Source organism: Cydia splendana, chromosome 12 (assembly GCF_910591565.1).
Source record: "Cydia splendana chromosome 12, ilCydSple1.2, whole genome shotgun sequence".
NCBI lineage: Eukaryota > Metazoa > Arthropoda > Insecta > Lepidoptera > Tortricidae > Cydia > Cydia splendana.
Window position 1 is genome coordinate 2,335,551 of NC_085971.1, and position 20,919 is coordinate 2,356,469.

At 37.3% G+C, this 20,919-nt stretch overlaps 1 protein-coding gene across 1 annotated transcript in view; it reads right to left on the reverse strand.

Moving 5' to 3' along the window:
• Positions 1 to 19,027, reverse strand: part of LOC134795286 (fatty acid synthase-like) — a 504,205-nt gene extending 485,178 nt beyond the window's left edge. Inside the window, exon 1 of the mRNA XM_063767083.1 lies at positions 18,829 to 19,027. The gene's annotated coding sequence lies outside the window, so the exon portion shown is untranslated. The remainder of the gene's footprint in view (positions 1 to 18,828) is intronic.
• Positions 19,028 to 20,919: the final 1,892 nt, after the last annotated feature.

The window sequence follows — 20,919 nt, forward strand, 5'->3', positions numbered from 1 at the left end:
TTAGTATGGAAATCCGTCACATCATTTTATCACGAAAATTGACAGTGCCGCAGCAGTAACGTTGCATCAGAGTACCTAATGCTGATGCAGTCGCTACACTCGCCACCCGAATGTCACCTTTATCATACCTTAGAAAGTTATCGAAAACGTGAGCGAAGCCACACTTTTTCGATATAAAAAAACGCAATTCGATAGACAGTTGGACATTTTTACTTTTAGTATGGAAATCAGTCACATCATTATATCACGAAAATTGAATATCACCTTTATCATGTGTTAGAAAGTTATTGAAAACGCGAGCGAAGCGAGCGCGAAAATATATCGATATAAAAAAAACAACGGGTTGCACTCCGGGAGTGCCGACAGAAGTGAAAACTCAATGACTAGTCCAAAATGTCAGCAGCACTCAAATCAAAATCAAAAATATTTATTTGCATAAATAAGGGTACAAACAATTATCAAAAATGGAAAATACACCATCTTACCCCACATATGGGATAAGACGGAATATTAAAAATGGGGCAAGATAAGGACTAATTCTCTTCATAGAAAAAATAATATCAAAACATCCTCCATATCTTCGTCGTCGACTTCAGTACAAGCTGTGTGGGCCCGGCGTCCACACTACTGATACCCTACCCAGTTTTCCGAAGTTTTAGGTAAGAATTGTTTTCATTATTGAAATGTGAACAAATTATATCTTCTTGTGGTTTTTTCCTGTTCCATTCCCTTTTCCTTCACCTTTCAACTTCTTAGTCGTGTTATTATCAACGTAACATAACGTAACGCTGACGTCATGTGTCACGGACAATGTTATTCACCAAAGAACTTTAGTCATAACGTATCATAATCAGATCAATTATTTAAAACTGGACTTTTATATTAAGCAATAAAGCTTAATGTTGTAATCTTGAACGGGTTGAAATACGAGGATCTCACAGTTACATTCTAATTTTATATCCCTCAAATATAATTCAATAAAGCTACATCTTGATGAAATCGCTAATAAAAGTGAACTCTAGTACTGGTGAATAAAACTCAAAATATCATGACCAAATATATTTAGATGCGAGGTCTGCAAGGTAACTTTACAATTTCTATTCGAATTTTAAACAATTAATTTTCACTTCAAAAATAGTTGTCATTGTCAATAAAATTGATTGTAATGTCACCTGTCGACAATGTCAGTGTCACGTGTTTCTATAAATAATATCGTCTGGAATGGAAAAATCGTTTATTTTGAATCCCTAAATCATTAATTTCAAAATACCTACGCTATAAATTTGTGAAAGCTGATTCCAGAAATCTGCCTAAGTTATATAATATAACTTAGTTTTATTGGAGTATGTATCCATATAGCATCCAACTCCAACCATAACTTGCCTGAAATCAGGGGAGCAAAAATACAAATGTAAGTTACCTACATCATATATATTTTAACTGATTCGATTTGTAAGAAGATTAGATTCATAAAATCGTTACAAGCGTCCATTGCTAAAGGTAGCTTAGCACCCAGTGGGTACTTTCTACCCGCTTGTCACCATTGTTTGGATATTGTACTATACTACTATATTAGGAACATGCCAATTATGCTAATTATATCCTATTATTTCAGGTCATCGAAATAGAGGAAAGAAAAGACCTACGAAACCAGCTGTTGATAATAACACGACTAAGAAGTTGAAAGGTGAAGGAAAAGGGAATGGAACAGGAAAAAACCACAAGAAGATATAATTTGTTCACATTTCAATAATGAAAACAATTCTTACCTAAAACTTCGGAAAACTGGGTAGGGTATCAATAGTGTGGACGCCGGGCCCACACAGCTTGTACTGAAGTCGACGACGAAGATATGGAGGATGTTTTGATATATTTTTTTCTATGAAGAGAATTAGTCCTTATCTTGCCCCATTTTTAATATTCCGTCTTATCCCATATGTGGGTTAAGATGGTGTATTTTCCATTTTTGATAATTGTTTGTACCCTTATTTATGCAAATAAATATTTTTGATTTTGATTTGAGTGCTGCAGACATTTTGGACTAGTCATTGAGTTTTCACTTCTGTCGGCACTCCCGAAGTGCAACCCGTTGTTTTTTTTTTCAAAGTACCCACCTTCGTGGCCATTATTAAGTGCTTAAGGAGGCGATACGTATGAACATGGATTTGATATGGATGCGATATAATTACGATTAGGTATAATTCATGACGGAGAACATAAATAATTTTAAATAATTTTATGCAATTATACGCGTGTTGATATGTGTGTTTATTTTTTTACCACTACGTAACTATGTAAACTCATTTTTAGTTGTCTTGGTTACTTAATGTTTACTCAGCTCCCCAAAAGATGGCACTGTGCAATGAGGGGGCAATTAATTTACTGTCGTTTAATTTTGTTGTATTATTAAATCAACACAATTATCAATTCAATTGTTTTATCCGTACGATTGATTGAATTTTTAGAAGAGGGGTCTTCTAAACTTAGAGTTAATTTAGCAAAATCCTTCCTAGGTGGCTTATTTATGTTACATCGTATTAAATTCAGCGCCATCTGTTAGTTTACCAGGGTACTCTATAGTGTTAGCACATATTTGAAAAAAGTTTGCCCCTCCTTCCTAAGTAGCGCCATACGATTCAGGAGCAAACTTAAGTCAATCGAGTGTTGTGGCTACCCCCCCTTTTAGGGGTTGAAATTTTATAGCCTATAACCTGGCCGGGGATTTTCTCGACAGATTAGTAAAGTTTTCATCAAAATCCGTTCAGCCGTTTTCACGTGATGCGCGTTCAAATAAACAGACAAACAGATAAACAGACAAACAGACAAAAATTCTAAAAACTGTTGGAACGTGTTCTGTTATCAATTCTAAGTATTCCCAGCCAACTTTTTTTCAAATATCTTCCATGTACAGACTTTCGACCCTCTTCAGCTTTATTATATGATTTATTCCAAATGAAGTAATATCTCACCGTAAGCTGTAGCCTGTAAGTGACGCTTTAGGTCGTTAAAACTATCTTTCGAAGCAGAAGCACTCTGGGTTTGTCAATAGTATTTTGTACAATCGTGATCTAATGACAGCTTTTTCAACCGAGTACCGCGTTTAGGTCACGAAGCTTATTTAATTTTTCTTAGGTACCTATTCTAATCAAATTTAATGATAAGGGAAACGTAAAAAATATAATTTAAATAGGTACTTACATAACGATATGACACCACTTGACATATAGTATGTCAACTTTTTATACTTGCATACATACATACATACTTAAATAAATACGTACGTACATATCGGCTTCATTATAATTTATAATATTTTTATTTATATTATAGGATAGTCATTAGTCACATAATCACATTGGCCTCCTTTGCGTCGCGCAGTGCAGTATTTACTGAACAGAATTACTATAACTTTATAACGTTATAGATTTTAAATGGTCACTCTAAATGAAAAACTGTAAAAGAAACCTATAACTAATTTTTAAATACCTATTCAGTGATACTCCACTCGACATATTTCGTTAACTTTTTTTTTTTTTCAATTTTGGCGTCTGGTTGTCGCCATATTGAATTTTGATTACTGTCATGTCTTTAGTGACACACGCAAAAGTAAGACGGTTCGATTGACGTAAGAATTATCAAAATCGGTTCACGCGTTTGGTCTCTGGAGTGCCACATAGGAACAAACATACATACATACATATATAGGCTGATAAACACATTACCCTCCTTTGCGTCGCGCAGTCGGGTAAAAAGACAAAGCAGCCGGTAAGTTAATTACAATCAATTTTAAAGTCCCTTTTTAGTTTTTTGTAAATAACTCGTAAACGGTGTCCCATAGCAAAATAGGTTTTATGAATAAATAATCTACATAAAATTTCCTGCAAAAAACATCTGAACACTTTTCTCTAGGATCAATATTTAAAACGATATTAAAGGAAGAAAGTTCATTACAATCAATTCACATGTCACTTTTTTTAGTTTTTAGGGTCCCGTACCTCAAAAGGAAAAAACGGAACCCTTATAGGATCACTCGTGCGACTGTCTGTCTGTCTGTCCGTCTGTCACAGCCCATTTTCTTCAAAAGTACTGGACCAATTACGTTGAAATTTGGTACACACATGTAAATTCGTGACCCAAAGACGGACATCTTACGTAAACAAATGAATTTTAAACATGGAGGCCACTTTTTAGCCAAGGGGGGTTAGTTAACATTAAGAACCTATTTTGCTATGGGCCACCGTTTACGAGTCATTTACGAAAAACTTAAAATAGGGACCTGGAAATTGATTATAATTAACTTACCCCCTTTAATACCTCATTAAATATTGATCGTAGCGAAAAAGTGTACAAAACCTTTTTTGTGGACAATTTTATGTTCAATATTTATGTATAATATTTTTTGTAACTGCCCCCGTTGCAACCGTTTACGTTTTATTTACGAAAAAAAAGCGACCTGTGAACTGATTGTGATTAACTTTCTTCCTTTAATATCGTTTTAAATATTGATCCTAGAGAAAAGTGTTCAGATGTTTTTTGCAGAAAATTTTATGGAGATTATTTATTCATAAAAACCTATTGTGCTATGGGACACCGTTTACGAGTTATTTACAAAAAACTAAAAAGGGACTTTAAAATTGATTATAATTGACTTACCGGATGCTTTGTCTTTTTAAATATTGATCCTAGCGAAAAGTGTTCTACATGTTTCTTGTAGGAAATTTTATGTTTATTATTTGTGTAAAATTTGTTTTTGCTATGAGTCATACTTTTCAAATTATTAACGAAAAAATAAAAACAAGGAACCTTAGAATTTATTATAATTAACTTTCCCTCTTTATTATCTTTTTAAATATTGATCCCTGCTAAAAATGTACTAAATCTTTTTTTATTGAAAATGTTGTGTCGATTATTAACGTTTAACAATTTTTTTTATATTGGCCACCGTTTACGAGTTATTTACGAAAAACTAAAAAAAGAGACCTTCAAAAAGCGGCAATTTCGGATTCAGCGGGGTCTAATTAGGTTAAAAAACCCGGTTGCCAAAAAATAATATGTTTTGCCAGTCGAAATCGATTTTTACAAAAACATGATCAGTCAAGTATACACTCATATTGTATACATATAATTAATAATTATTTAGGTACACTCACCGACCTCACCGTCTTACCTACCATTTTTAGGGTTCCCTACCCAAAGGGTAAAACGGAACCCTATTAGTAAGACTCCGCTGTCCGTCCGTTCGTCCGTCCGTCTGTCAGCAGGCTGTATCTCACGAACCGTGATAGCTAGACAGTTGAAATTTTCACAGATGATGTATTTCTGTTGCCGCTATAACAACAAATACTAAAAAGTACGGAACCCTCGGTGGGCTCAGTGGGCGAGTCCGACTCGCGCTTGTCCGGTTTTTAATTTCATTAAGTACTCATCAAAATTCGAATTTACTAATAAATCTTTTTCAATATTAATTGCCGAACTAAAAATCCCGGAACTGACGATTCAGAATACCGATGTCGTCAGAATAAGGACGTAGACGTGCTGCGCGGGAATGGTGCGGTGCGCCGCGCGGGGCGCCCGCCTGCCCGTTCTACCACTCGTCTGCTTCACCCCCTTGAAAACGTAAAACTCGAGTATAAGAGCGCCTTAAATATTCTATACACTTTTTCGCTAGGATCAATCTTCTTCTCCTTCAACCTAGCGTTTTAGCTGAGCGTCCGGTCTTCAGCATCCTCTGGTGTGAGTAGATTTTAAGTAGATTACTTATGTATCAGAACATTTTTTGGTACAGGCCACCGTTTACGAGTTATTTACAAAAAATATTAACAATTGATCATATTTAACTTTTTACCTTAAATATTTTTTTAAATACTGATCCTAGCGAAAAAGTGTATAGCATATTTAATGTAGACAATTTTACGCAGATTACTTATGCATCAGAACATTTTTGCTACAGGTCACCGTTTACGAGTTATTTATAAAAAACTACAAAGGGACCTTTAAACCCGATGACTGATAAGTTCATCAGCGTCACATAACATAAATTGACCTCCGCATTGGATAGACAGCAACATTGAATGTTCCAGTAATCAAAGAAACTTAATTGCTAAATTGGAAATCAAAATAACTAAAATGGGCCAGAATCCCCAATTTTAAACTACTACGTTTTGTGCTCATCGATGTTAGTGTCGTAAGCGCCATCGACAATAAGGTCCCTTTTCATAGATAATACCACATATGCTCTTGTGGCACGGACGTGGACCGACTGGGACACCACGGATTATCTTGTCAAAAAAGTGCAGGCCGTTTTTCGAGACATGCGTCGCTTAACGACATAGTCCGTCGGTCTCTTGCCACCATCAATGTGCCTGCTCTTCTTGAGCCGACTGGCATTATCAAAGATGATGGCAAGAGGCCCGATGGAGTGTCCTTAGTTCCTTGGAGCTTGGGACGGATGTTGGTGTGGGATGCTACCTGCGTAGACACACTGGCACCGTCCCACCTCCAACGGACTACTGTAAAAGCGGGCGGAGCGGCGGAAAGCGCCGAAATTCTAAAACGTAACAAATATAAGAGCCTCGGTAGAGAGTACCATTTTGTACCATTTGGTGTTGAAACTCTAGGTCCATGGGGTCCCAGCGCGCATAAGTTGTTCGCAGAAATCGCGAAGCGTCTGGTTGACGTAACTGGTGACCGAAGAGCTGGCGGCTACCTCGCACAACGTATCAGCATTGCGATACAGGGGTGGATTACATTTGTTATAATTACATTTCATATATTATAGTTTGATATATCGTTATTTTGAATAACGTAATAAATGGCATACTACCGTAATACCTAATTAACGGTATACATAATGTTATTATTGGTATAATGGTCATAAGGTATATTTACACTTCGTCTAATATACATTGCCATAATTATTACATACTCTAAAGCATATTATTTGTTATAACAAGTGACATCACATAATTATTCATGTAGCATAATAGTTAATGGGTTAGGTTAGGTTGGAACTGCGACTCCGCACAAACGAATAATTACCTAACAAAAGGAGGGTTAGGTTAGGTTAGAACTTTGACCCTCCGTAGAATAAAATTTTCTATCAAAAAAGTGGTTTAGGTTAGGTTTGAACTGCGGCCCTCGCAGAACGAAAACCGTGAAAAATAGGTTAGGTTAGGTTAGAACTGCGACCTCCCTAGAATAAAATAGCTAGCAAAAGCAGTAGGCCTGCGTACTAGTTATAAAAAGTATGTAAAACTTTACGGTATCAGTAAATGAAATATGACAAAAAATGTTATACGATATATGTATTTATACTTGATAAAATTGTATGAAGTATTACGTTATACAAAAATATAATATAACAAATGTCGTTATAAAACATGTCTATATACTATTTGAAAATTATATTACATTAGGCATTATATCAATGACAGTTTAGATGAAATCACTATATAATAAAGGAAACGTATAATAAAAATTACATTATAACATAAAATAATATATCAGATGGCGTTATAACAAATGTATGATAGTTTTTTTATAATTATATTAAACATTACACACCCGCGATACAGCGAGGAAATGCCGCCAGCATCCTTGGTACAATGCCTCAAGGGCCTATTTTAGATTTAAGCTAGTTATTAATTTCGTTTAGTAGTACCACTGTATATATATTGTATGTAAATAAATGTTAAAAAAAAAAGTCATTACTTGTCGAAATCGTTCAAGAGGACCTCCAGAATCGCGGAAACGTCAAATTTGACATATCTATCTTACAAATATATTTAAATTATCCGTATCGTAACTGGTTGAAGTCTAGTAGAAATCTAATTCATTTTCCGAATCGAGCCGTAAGTCTTCGTTTTTTAATAAAACACACAAAATACAGTAAAAGTAAAATATGACCTTGGACGTGACACAATATTCAATAAAAATATTTCCTAAATAAGGGAAGTAAATATGGTATATTTTCATTATTAAAGTACACGAATGACAAAAATTGTATTCACAGGCGTCACAGGTCACAGCCAAAAAGGCAGGATTTTGTAGTCATTAGATGATAAAAACATAGAATTTAAGTCATAAATAAATAATCGATAATAACCGTAACCGGTTATTCGAGTTTCCAACATTCGGTTATGAAATTTTGTCAAAATATTCGGTTAAAACCGAATATTTCGGTTACGGTTATAACCGATTTGCATTCCCTACTTTGCACTCAACCGTATGGTTTGGAACGATTGATATTTAACCAAAATAATTGTTAATGGAACGAAACAATTTAAACGGATTATACAGGGTGGAAAGGCACGACGATCCTTTCCGGAAATGGGAGATAGTTTAGCCTAAGCTCTATATTTTCTCCATAGAAACTATGTTAATATGGGCAACCGTTTCTAAATTATGACCTTTTAAACATCCACGCAAAAAACTACTTTGTTCTAACCCTAACAGGTGACAGGGTCAATGAACTTACTTGTAAACAATCAGTATTCGACAGGAAATTATGCTAATTTGTTGCCATCTAACCATTTTTAGGTCTGCTTACAGCACGGTAAGAATCATTGCAGGATTTTCGCTTTCTTAGTGGTTCCACTTGTTCAATATTTGAATGAAATAGTTATGTTATTCCTTAATATTAATAATACTAACCACAACATTGTTTACAACGACAGTTCAAATGGTGACATTGACAACCACTCAAAAGTACGCAATCGTCTTATAAATATCTCTGGTTTCCTTGACTGATAAAAAGGTTTTAGTTTCTTAACACGTTTCACAAAATTATTTTTGAATAATTGGAAACTATCTAAAATAATTAAAAATAACAAGTAGGTTGTGTTAGTTGCACCAAATGAACTTGCAAAAATTAAATACTAAGAATAAATCAAGAATAAATACTTCTTAAATACCTAACTAACAAACCTTCTTGCGTGGTAGGAAATAGACAGACCGTCTGATGTTTGAAATTAAATGTGCCACAAATTGCAAATTACGCGATAAAACCTAGTTCCAAAATGCCCTTGGGAGCCCGCGATTACCTAAATTTGCTTATGTTATACGGGGAGTGTAATTATAATGCCGCCGAGACGTTACGACGCTACAGACAAAGATATCCTCCACCACACCCAACTAGCCGTATGTCAATTTTACGGGCCATTGATCGCGTGGCAAATAATGAGCCCATAGTACCACGAACGGGCCAAAACGACCAACGGGGAGGAGGTGTAGTTCACATTGCACCAAGACTTGAAGAGCGAGTGCTGCGGTATTTCGAGCAAAATCCAAGGGCTAGTTCGAGGCAGGCAGCCCGACATTTCCGCCTAACTCATACCGCAGTACTCAAAATCTTGAAACGTGCACGTCTTCACCCTTACAGCATTCAGCGAGTTCAAGCTCTGCTGCCCAGGGACTGCCCTGTACGAGCAGCATACTGCCGTTGGCTTTTAAATAAACTGGAGGAAGATCGCCTGTTCATCCGCCGCATTATTTGGAGCGATGAAAGTTTGTTTTCCCGTAACGGCATGTGGAATAGGCGAAATGAACATATGTATGCAGTAGAAAATCCGTTCGAATACCGACATTCGGGTCACCAATATCGGTGGTCCGTTAACGTCTGGGCTGCAATACACGGGGATACACTGATTGGACCTGTTTTTTTGCCTCCAACTTTGAACAGAGCTGGATACTTGGAACTGTTGAATACGGAGTTGCAGAATTACCTTGACGATTTACCAGTGGCCGAGCGTAGAGAAGTATGGTTCCAGCAAGATGGTGCACCGGCCCATTCTGTTAACGAAGTGCGGCTAGCCCTGAACGACGAATTCGGAGATAGATGGATCGGCCGGTTCGGACCGCATCGTTGGCCACCACGATCTCCGGATCTGACGCCTCTAGACTTTTTTCTTTGGGGGACTATCAAGGATATAGTGTACAAAACGGAGTGTGACAACGCCGAAGAAATGAGGCAAAGGTTAACCATTGCTTTCGCCAGCCTGCGCCGTAGAAACGTTCGAGAGCGAATATTAGCAAAGGTACACCGACATACTCGCGCACGGGCTGCAGCCTGCATTATTATGCACGGAGGCCACTTTGAACATAGAATGTGAATTTATTCAGTTGTAAATAAAGTAGTTATGATAATAACAACAACAACAACCTCTTTCATAATAAATATCTCTGGTTTCCTTGACTGATAAAAAGGTTTTAGTTTCTTAACACGTTTCACAAAATTATTTTCGAATAATTGGAAACTATTTAAAATAATAAAAAATTACATGTAGGTTGTGTTAGTTGCACCAAATGAACTTGCAAAAATTAAATACTAAGAATAAATCAAGAATAAATACTTCTTCAATACCAAACTAACAAACCTTCTTGCGTGGTAGGAAATAGACAAGACGTCTGATGTTTGAAATTAAATTTTCATTGAACTATACTTATTGAATGTCATATTCTTCAAATAAAAATGTTAGATGCTCGTGGCTATTTAAATTTGTGGGGCTGTGTAAAAGATATGGTGTACCAAACCAAACGGAATGTGAAACTGCGGACGAAATGAGACAAAGGCTAATTGGTGCTTTCTGCGGAGGATAAATGACGAAGAGCATACACTATATCGCATGTGCATCGACATACTCGGGTACGGGCTGCGGCGGCGTTGTAATACACGGAGGTACATTTGAACACCGTATGTGAAAAGAAGATAGTATTAAATATTGGAAAAAAGTAATTATCTAAGAAAGTAATAAAATTGTTTGTAATATTTTTGCATGCATTTGATTTATTTGACATTTATGCGTCATTCATACATCATTGCGATACTGTCAACGATCGGAAAAAAGTGTAAAGTCCCGAGCTTTCCCGACGGAGATCCTTAATCTAGCCGTCATGTGCACATGCTATAGGGTTATCACCACAGTTAAAAAGTAGTATTTTTGCAATTTTTATTTTTTACTCAATTAACGATTCTTACCATTACCAATAGTCTCTGTATCACTTAAACGACCTAATACTTCCGGGAAGGATCGTCGTGCCTTTCCACCCTGTATACTTACCTATCGTGCATAAAGAATTTAAAATACGTCTGCCCATTCCACCGCCATAAATATAATTATGATGTAGGTATTCTTCTATAAAGGCCATTTAGAAGTCATACTGCCCGATTCGAACTCTAAGATACGTCAATTAATAGATCTAGAAACGATGGATTAGATATGTCAGTGTCTAATGTAACGTTTCTTCAAATAAATAATAAATACGTCACTTTAATGACCTCATGGCCGGTAATGTTCCGCGAGCTGTAGATTTGCTCCCATTATTTACATCTGTGCAGTGGCGGATTTGCCTTAAGGCCCCGTTGGCCCGGGCCTAGGGCGGCAAGACATTAGGGGCAGCAGTCTGTACGATAGGTGCTGAGAAAGGGGCGGCTATACTCTGTCAAGCCATTTCCGTCATAGAGAAAAGTGGCAAATTTAAAAAATGTAGGCGCGAAGGATTATCGTCCCACAGAAAATTTTAATTTCATGCCTTTTTCTACTGACAAACCTGTTTGACCGGCTATAGTAGGATATACAACTACTTACAGGGCCGAGGGTGAATATCACATTTGTTGATTGAAATAGTAAAAACAAATATTGGAATGGGAATAGTTGCAGAGTTAGACCAAGTGTAAAGTCTGCAACGATTTTGATAGCACACGCAGTGCAAGTGTTATTTTAAACGTCAAACTTCTATGAAATTAATGAAATTATGACGTAAAAATAACACTTGCACTGCGTGTGCTATCAAACCCGTTGCAGACTTTTCTTGGTCTAACTCTATACACTTCCGGGTCGGTAAATAACAACGTGGCGTCAATGTTTACTCGGTGGACCCAATGGTTTATGAATTGTTATTAAAGTGACAATTTTCAAAGTGGTGAAACAGGGCCATAGGGGTCTGAGTTTGGAAACAAACCCGGGCGTGCAGGTTGTAATTTAAAAACTTAAGACGAAACAGGAGCTGAGTTTTAAATATTTTAGGTAAATATACCCGTCTCGCTAACGGAAGCGGCACCTAAAAGTAGTGCGATAAGGACAAGGCGAAAAATCCTGCGTAAAAATCTCAAAAATCGAGGTTTCGTACTCCTCTGTTTCCTCCTCCAAAACTTAACCAATCGTAACTAAATTTCGAAATCTAAATGATTATGAAATTATCTGTGTCGGACCGTTTTGCTTTTTTGGCTAATTGATATCAGTTTTGAATGCCACGCCTCTCATTGCGGCATAGTCAATTAGGCCATTTTGGCCATTTTTGAAGGGCTCTAGCGCCTTAAAAAACAAAAATATCAAAAAAAGCAAAACGGTCCGACACAGATATTGACAATATTAATCTGTGTTGAAAAAATCATTGCTCTAGCTTCAAAAACCACGGAGGAAAACGAGGAGTACGTTTGTATGGAGAAATGACCACTCCCGTTGGCTCTTAAGAAAAAAAAAAGCAATGTAAACTTACGTACTTTTGTTACACAAAAAATACACACTAAGTCCGCACACAACAATTAACATAAGTACATATTTAGTTAAAGACATTTAACATGTTTAGTTATAAATTATTATAATATAGGTAATGTATTACAATTATATACACCTACTGATAAATAATTTATCAATTTAGAATTCCATTACAATGTCAATCATACAAATGTGATATAAGTACAGTCAATTGGGTAATATTCAAGGCTGCGGGCGGGGTAGGTATACAGGGTGGCCAAAAAATAACGGCATTCCCGTTGCCAGGGAGGTTTTGCGATTATACTGAGCAACTTTTACTATGGGACCAACCTCAAACCCGCGAAAAAAAATTGGTAATTATTTTTGTAATTATTTTTTTCGGTTTCGGGGATGGTCTCATAGTAAAAGCTATTTAACGTCTTATGTGTCTATGTAAAATTTGTAATTTAACTGGTTGGTTGATGTAAGTAAATGTATTTTCTTTCTTTCTTTCTTTCAAAAGTTGCTCAGTATAATAAAGCCAAATCTTATCTGGCAACGGGAATTCAGTTATTTTTTAGCCACCGTGTATTTATGGAGATTCCATTGGAGAAGGGATAACTGTCAATGAAGTGATCAGATAAGAGTCAGTCATATCATTTGGACCGTTTTTGAAGTCAAAAATGTACTAAGAGCTTCATGTATATATGTATATTCTGTCGCTCAGAATAGAATATTACTCGTGTTTGTCAAGTTCAAGGAAGTCACACAATTATGCTAACCGTTTATTAAAGTAAGACGAAGACCACGTTAAGTGTTTTGTGAAGAATATTTGTCTATAAATTGAAAATGTTCGTCAGAGCGTCGAGCGTAAGTAAACAAATAAGATGAGGGTTAGTGCGCGGGAATTGATAGAATATCAATTAAATAACACGCATTTCATACTTAATCTTAATTAGTTATATATTGTTAATGGCCTATTTTAGATTTAAGCTAGTTATTTAATTTTGTAGTAATTGTACCGCTGTATATATCTTGTTTGTAAATAAATGTTTTTAATATAATAAAAAAACAAAAAAAATCTTTTCAGGGTTCCGTAGTCAACTAGGAACCCTAAGGTATAGTTTCGCCATGTCCGTCTGTCTTTTCGAGGTTTTGCTCCGTGGTCGTTAGTGCTAGAAAGCGCAATTTGGCATGGGCATAGGAAATCAATCCATCCGACAAAGTGGTTAAATAAAATCTTAAAAAAAAAGTAACTGGCCACCTGTTAGTAACTGGCCACCCTAAACTAAAAATGAATTATATTTACCTCTAAACAGAATTCATTTTAGTATAGGGTGGCTAGTTATTACAGGCTGGCCAATTATTGCAAACCTTATAGTAAATGAATTCTGTTTATAGGTGAATATAATTTATTTTTAGTTTAGGGTGGCCAGTTATTGGTCGGCGAATTACCCTATTACAATTACAGACGGTCTATGAGAACTGGCCTTTACCATTTACCATTAAACACTGTCAGAGCGTTGTAGTTTAATTCTATGACCTGTGACGCAATTAACCGCTAAGAGATCACAGATCACTCAGATCAGATCAGGCTCGCGCGTCATTTTCGCCATCCATTCCATTTCTTAAGTCTGTGGCCGTTGGTAAGGCCGCGGACTGGACGCACGCGACCGGCGGTGCGGCGAGCGAGAAATCAAGTCCGTTCATACATCGAGCGCATTCTATGAACGGCCTTTTGAATATATTTTTTTATTTATTATTCATCATCTGGCAACATTGGCTCTGTTGCTACATGCGTATTATGCGTGCGCACACGCGCGTCATTGTTTTTGTTGACACACAACACAACCGGTTAACAGATAGACGCCGGCACACGCCGGAACCGGCGTTAGATGCTGACTTTATACCTAGATTTGTTATTAAATTTCGTAAAACAATTATAGCTAGGGAACTAATCAAATTATTCTATAGTAAATATTTTTTGATTTCTGTTTTTACACCACTATACTCTGGCAAATCCACTTTGTCAGCAGAAAAAGCAGCGAAGTTCAAATTTTCTATGTGAGGACACCCAAATTCTCTAGTATATGCAATCTTGGAAAGGTTATAGACGCCTTTGATATTTCTGCCCGATTCGAACTTTAAGATAAGTCAATTAATAGATCTAGAAATGTTATGGATTAGATGTGTCAGTGTTAAAAGTGACGTTTTTGTTTGAAGAAACGTCACATCGTTTCTAGATCTATTAATTGACGTATATTATAGTTCGAATCGGGTGGAAACTCTAAACGGCGAGCAGTAGGTACGTCCTAATCGAATCCCTTACGGGATTAGTTGGTACAATAGCAAAAAAACTCCAACTTTTCATTTCTGATGCTCTGAAACTGGCTTATTGTTTATATCTATGAAGCGGGTTGAAAATGATTAGTTTCGGCCCTAATTACGTTTTTTTTTCTTTTTATTTCGATTAGCAATAAAAATTCGGCTCCAAATGGTTTTGTTGTATTAATTAATTTCCTTTCTAATATTTTACTCCCGATTCCATAAATAGGCAACAAGTGGAGCTCAAATAAAAAAACCTCCCGGTGTTTGACATGCTAATGCCGAATAGTTGACACCCTGCTGAGACGTATAGACCTGTAAGTACTTATTTTTAAACTGATTTACGTAATCTTGTGGTATTTTCGTTGTCATTTTGTTGTTTTCTTAATTTATTCTTCATACATGTACCGTACCTATAGACGTGTAAGTACCTAAAGCAATAATCTGTGCCTTAAGTTCAAGTACCTACCTACTTAAATATATTTTGAAGACATTGCTATATTTTGAGGGCATACAGGTACATATATAAAAGATGCGAATTGTTTTATAAAAATTGTATAAAATGGCGCCAGCACAGGTTTTCCCTTTTTTTTGTTGTAAGGGATTTGGCTTAAAGGGCTACAGGCCATAAAAAAAACTGACAATGCACATAGATAGATACCTAACTAGTATAACAGAATATTTATTTTAAACTTTATTGCACAGTCAAAAATATACACTGACAAAAGGCGGATTTAATGCAACACGGCATTTTCTACCAGTCAATCTTTAGGTCTAACAGAAAATAATAGTTGGTGCGGGGTATGTACAGAACACTAAAAACTCGACGTTTAAAATTAATACGCACAAATATAAATGTAATGTTTTACTTTTTACTTTGTTTTGCTTTTATTGAAATAGGTACAAATTTAATTCGCAAAACTATAATTGCATACATGTAGCTAGTACATATATCAGAATTGTCAAGTTTAATTATCACTCGCAGATAGGTAGGTATGCTTTGGCATATTATTTATTATCTTGATGGACGTTGGTCAGAACATAAACATTAGGTCAAGATCGTCATAGAGGGCACCTTCAACCAACTTTCGTGCTTTCGCGTCTTTACTTAGATAGCTACTTGTGGAAAATTTACTTTAAAATGTACTACACAGGTCGTGTGGGACTCTCTCTCCGCTTCTTTCCCCTCGAGGCTTATGTTTTTATGATCTCCCACAGCCCTATATGGAAGCTATACGGTATGATCTTCGATAAATTTAGACCCCCGTGCCTCCAGTAGGATTCTTAACGATTGATGCAGCTAGTGTCAGTTTAAACAAGTTTAAAGGATGAATCAGCTTTTAAACTTTTAACCCTTTGACCTTTGACGTCCTCCATAGACGCGCACCGTTGCCGTTTGTTCAAAGGATTAAGGGGGTTTTCAGAAAAAATGGTATCATTTACTTTTTTTCGAAATTCCATAAACTTTTCGGTTATTTAGACTCAGAATCACGAGTACTATTGAATGAGACAAAGGAAAAAAGCGTCCTCATTTTTTCATACAAATTTTGGGTGTCCGTTTTGTAACGGTCCATACAAAATGTATAAGTGAAAGTGCGTTACAAAACTGACATTTTTTAACACATTTTTTTTTCTTTCTAATTCGATAATCGACGTGATTCTGAGTAGAAATAACCCAAAAGTTGACGGACGGCCGCACAAAGCGTATTGGAGAAAAAAATCGCTAGAGCTAATAGAATCGCTTGCACCCAAATCATGTAAATTAAGTTACGATTTTTTGGGAGGCCGAGAGTTGTCCGCCCTATATCAGCTTACGACCTTCAACTGACGAGGGCGTAAGAATACGAAAACAAGGAAAATTTACATTTATCTTTTAAATAGACAGGTCGATACTCCCACCAAGTAGGGTTATTTTTTAATAGACGGTGTCACGTATATGTACCTACTGATTAGTAAACATATTATTGTAGGTACACGTCACTATCGACGATAGCGATAGCTATCGAAGCCGACTTAGGTTTAACCGCCGCTGTTTTCTTTTATCCAATCTAGACACGCGGCAGTGTGTCACGCCAAGTTCAAAAGAAGAGAACTGGCGACGCAGCGGCCGTGTCTTATATTACACGAACCATTTTAGAGCCACTTTTAACCCCTGCGTAACTCATAATCTATTAAACATAAACAAATGAAATATGGTTCACTTATAGGCTAACTAAGAACCCCCAATTTCATTAATATAGTTCAACCGGTTATTAATTAAGATACTAACATCTAAAAATCGGGATTTTTAACTGACTGACGTGCGTACTGACTTCCAGATGACCTAACAAGTTGAAATTTGGCATCCAGCTGGGCAATTGTGTAGTTACGAATCTAAGATTCAGAAACAGTGTTTTTTTAAGATTTGTAAAATTTTGAAAAAAAAAAGTTTTTATTTACATACTAAGCGCCTGTCGAATATTTTATAGCAAAAATGAATTTTAGTTCCGAAATCCACTTTGATGTATGCTAATTACATAATTGTGAATTGTGTGTGTGGTCACGTAATATGGTCATGTCATGTTCCATTATCCATTACACACATTTGTCGGTTGTCCAAACGGTACTGTAGGTGCTAGGTACCTATCCTACCACTCTATCAGTTCGTGGTCAAAGGTGGCAATCGTTTATTGTAAACGCTAATCGAAAAATTAAAAAAATATTTGGTAAAAAATAATAACTGGCCACCCTAAACTAAAAATGAAATATATTCACCTATAAACAGAATTCATTTTATTATTAGGTGGCTAGTTATTGAAACCTTATACTAAAATTAATTCTGTTTAATAGGTGAATAGAATTCATTTTTAATTTAGGGTGGCCAGTTATTAGACGGTGGCCAGTAATTGATGATTTACCCTACGTACCTACACCTGCCTTACTAGTAGGTTACATTAGAGTCGGACCAAAAAAAGTCTGCAGCGGATTTGATAGCCCACGCAGTGCACGTGTCATTTATACGTCATAATTTCATAGAAGTTTGACGTTTAAAATAGCACTTTTACTGCGTGGGCTATCAAATCCGCTGCAGACTATTCTTGGTCTGACTCTATCGACTTTTTGATTGACATTTACGATTGTCATCCTGGCTCCTTTGTTTAAGTTATGGATAAGTACTCTACCGAACTGATTTATTTATGTCATTAACCCCTTTGACGGTTTTACAGTTTAACCCGTTTCACCGCCAAAGACGTCAACTGACGCGCGCGGCTACAGCCCAATATCAACCTTCGTGCATCGGGATAAGGTTGGTATTAAATTAACCATTGCGTCGTGCTGTCGGGAGTGCCGGGTAAAAATGTGTGATTACGGAACCCTTGGGGCGTTACTCCGAATAGCACTTGGCTGGTTTTTTATTTGATGCATAGATTTACAAACGTCAAAAAAATTAAACTTTAACTTTTTTAATTATTAAAGGCATTATTCAATCTATCTATCTATCCGCTGCAGACTTTTCACGGTCTGACTTTAACCTTTACAATCGGAAAATACCGAAACACCCAAACTCTACCTAATTAAGTCTAGTTGGATTCCAATGACGGATTATTTCAATTAAATTGCACCACTATAGTCGAAAGTATTAAACATAATTATTGCCATGTAAGCATCAATGTAAACCTTCGGTAGTGCTAATTAGAGTTGAATTAACTTCACGCGGAAATATAAACATCGATTGAAATCTCAAACAAGCGAGTGATGATTGTAAACAAAGCCTCCCAGAGATGTCCGTCACTGTAAACTGTTTAATACCAAACTATAATAAAATGCGTGACAGTATACCCATGCGACCGCAGCAGGAAAATGACCGAATGGCCACCATGGCCTTGAACCTGTCGAAATCCGAGCGATTGATCGCAAGTCGCAACAGCTTCCTGTGCTCTTGCGGTATAACACCGCTTATAGCTCCTACTAGGTGTCTAACTCTAACCTCGACATGTTTTAAGTACCTAGTCCTAGTACTTATAAAAAGGAAACAAATTAACCCACTCACTTGTTTAGTATTTGGGAAGTTGCAATTGCAAATGTAATGTAGAGCGCCCGCAGTATAATCTCGAAGTCGGTAAGCAATTAAAGACACTGCAGGAGTTTTAAGGGTTCCACGAAGCCTCCGCGATATCGACCGACGCGAGTTAGCTGTCGTGAGCGTTCCTCGCGATCGTACGGGGTGGACTGAACACGAGTACCCACAGCGGGCGCGTCGCGGTGTCTGCCGGCGGCGCGGGGCGCGCGTTGCCATGGTGCGAGATCAGGCCACGTGCACGCGACCAATGGCGAACGCGCGCCCCGCGCCGCCGCCAAGTCACGGCGCCGTGATCAGCACGCGGAGATCAGCTGGCCGCGTGCTAGCGCGCTCGGTGTACGCTGCGGCGGCGGCGTGCTGCGCGCCGGCCATCCCGACATCACACCTACGATATCGCTTCACCGAGTAATTATTATAGTTTTTGACACGAATACCACATCACAATTAAATAGGGATTACGACCTTTCCAATTATCTCCAGCAGTTTAGTTCAGCTTTAAGAGAACTTTAAACAATTTCGCAAAATCATAATTATGCATTTAGGTATGTCATGCAGTAGGTACCTATACTGTTTTTATTTACAAACATTTTACATGACTATGACATATACATGTTTGCGTTGCGAGTGTTGCGACTAGGGTTGCCAGATGGTCGGGATTTGGCGGGATTCTCCCGATTCTTAGCATGTGTTCCCGATTCCCGACAAAGTGAAAATTGTCCCGAAAAACAGCTTCACGTTATAAAACAATAATTTCAAGTTCCGAACTGTCGTCGAGCGAGCGAGCTGACGTGGTGCCAATAATGTAAAATATCGTTGTTTTTAATACAATTACTTTTATTTGAATGTATTTTTTTCCCGACTTAAGTCCCAAAATCCCGAAAAATGTATATTGTTTCCCGATAATAGCGCCTTTCGATCTGGCAACCCTAGTTGCGACCAATGTGTCATGAAACCCAGATCACATATTATGTAAATTACTTACTTCATAAAACCATAAATTCTATAAGTATTTTGTATTTGAATATTTCGCACGGCGGCTTTTAGTCTGGCAATCCAAAGGGAAACGCAGCAAGCGTCCTGGGGACGCTGCCCCGGGGCCCCGGGCAACTAGGGTTTGTAGACGAAAACTGTTAATTAATGTACCTACCTATAATTTTTCAGTTGTTTTCGATAGTTCTATTGTTAGACCAAGATAAATCTGCAACGATTTTGATAGCACACGCAGTGCAAACGTGTTATTTTAAACGTCAAACTTCTATGAAACTATAACGTTAATAAATAACACTTGCACTGCTATCAAAATCGTTGCAGACTTGTCTTGGTCTAACTCTAATATTTACCTGCGGTACCGCTTTTGCGTTTGCACGCAAATTCGCTGAGTGTTCGATCTGTCGGCGGCCGATCGTAAGATCAGGCATATCGTGAAATTCCTAGGCATATCGTGAAACGTGAAAATCTTTGACTCCTTCCCTGAGTCGACGGAGCTCCGCTACGCGGGGCTCCTATTTCTGGTCAGTTTGCCCTTCGGGCATCTGAAGTAACCTAACGAACCTATCTATTGAGTTAATGTGACTATCGTCAAAACCATGGTATAATAATATACTCCGCCTGGTACTCCATTCCCGTCTTTTCTAGGTCACCTAACTGACACAAGCCTACGTCATCATGCGACAGCGCTATATGATAATATGCGATAGCGCTATACATAGCGGCCATGTTATTGTGACGTAGGCCTGTGTCACTCTGGGAATAGAAGACCATGTTTTATTAGACCATGGTCAAAACATTACACAGGAACATTACGATCGGCCTGATCGTACGATCTGCCTGATCGTACGATCGGCCTACGACAGATCGAAGCGGAGTTTTTGCTTTAAACCGAAACATGATTTTTATGCCGAAACTTGCCGACTACGAAACTTCGATCGGAGACCACTTATTATTATGCTTCGATAGAGCAGAATATACACGGTGGCCAAAAAATAAGTACATTCCCGTTGCCAGGGAGGTTTTGAGATTATACTGAGATTACTGAGCAACTTTTACTATGGGAACAACCCC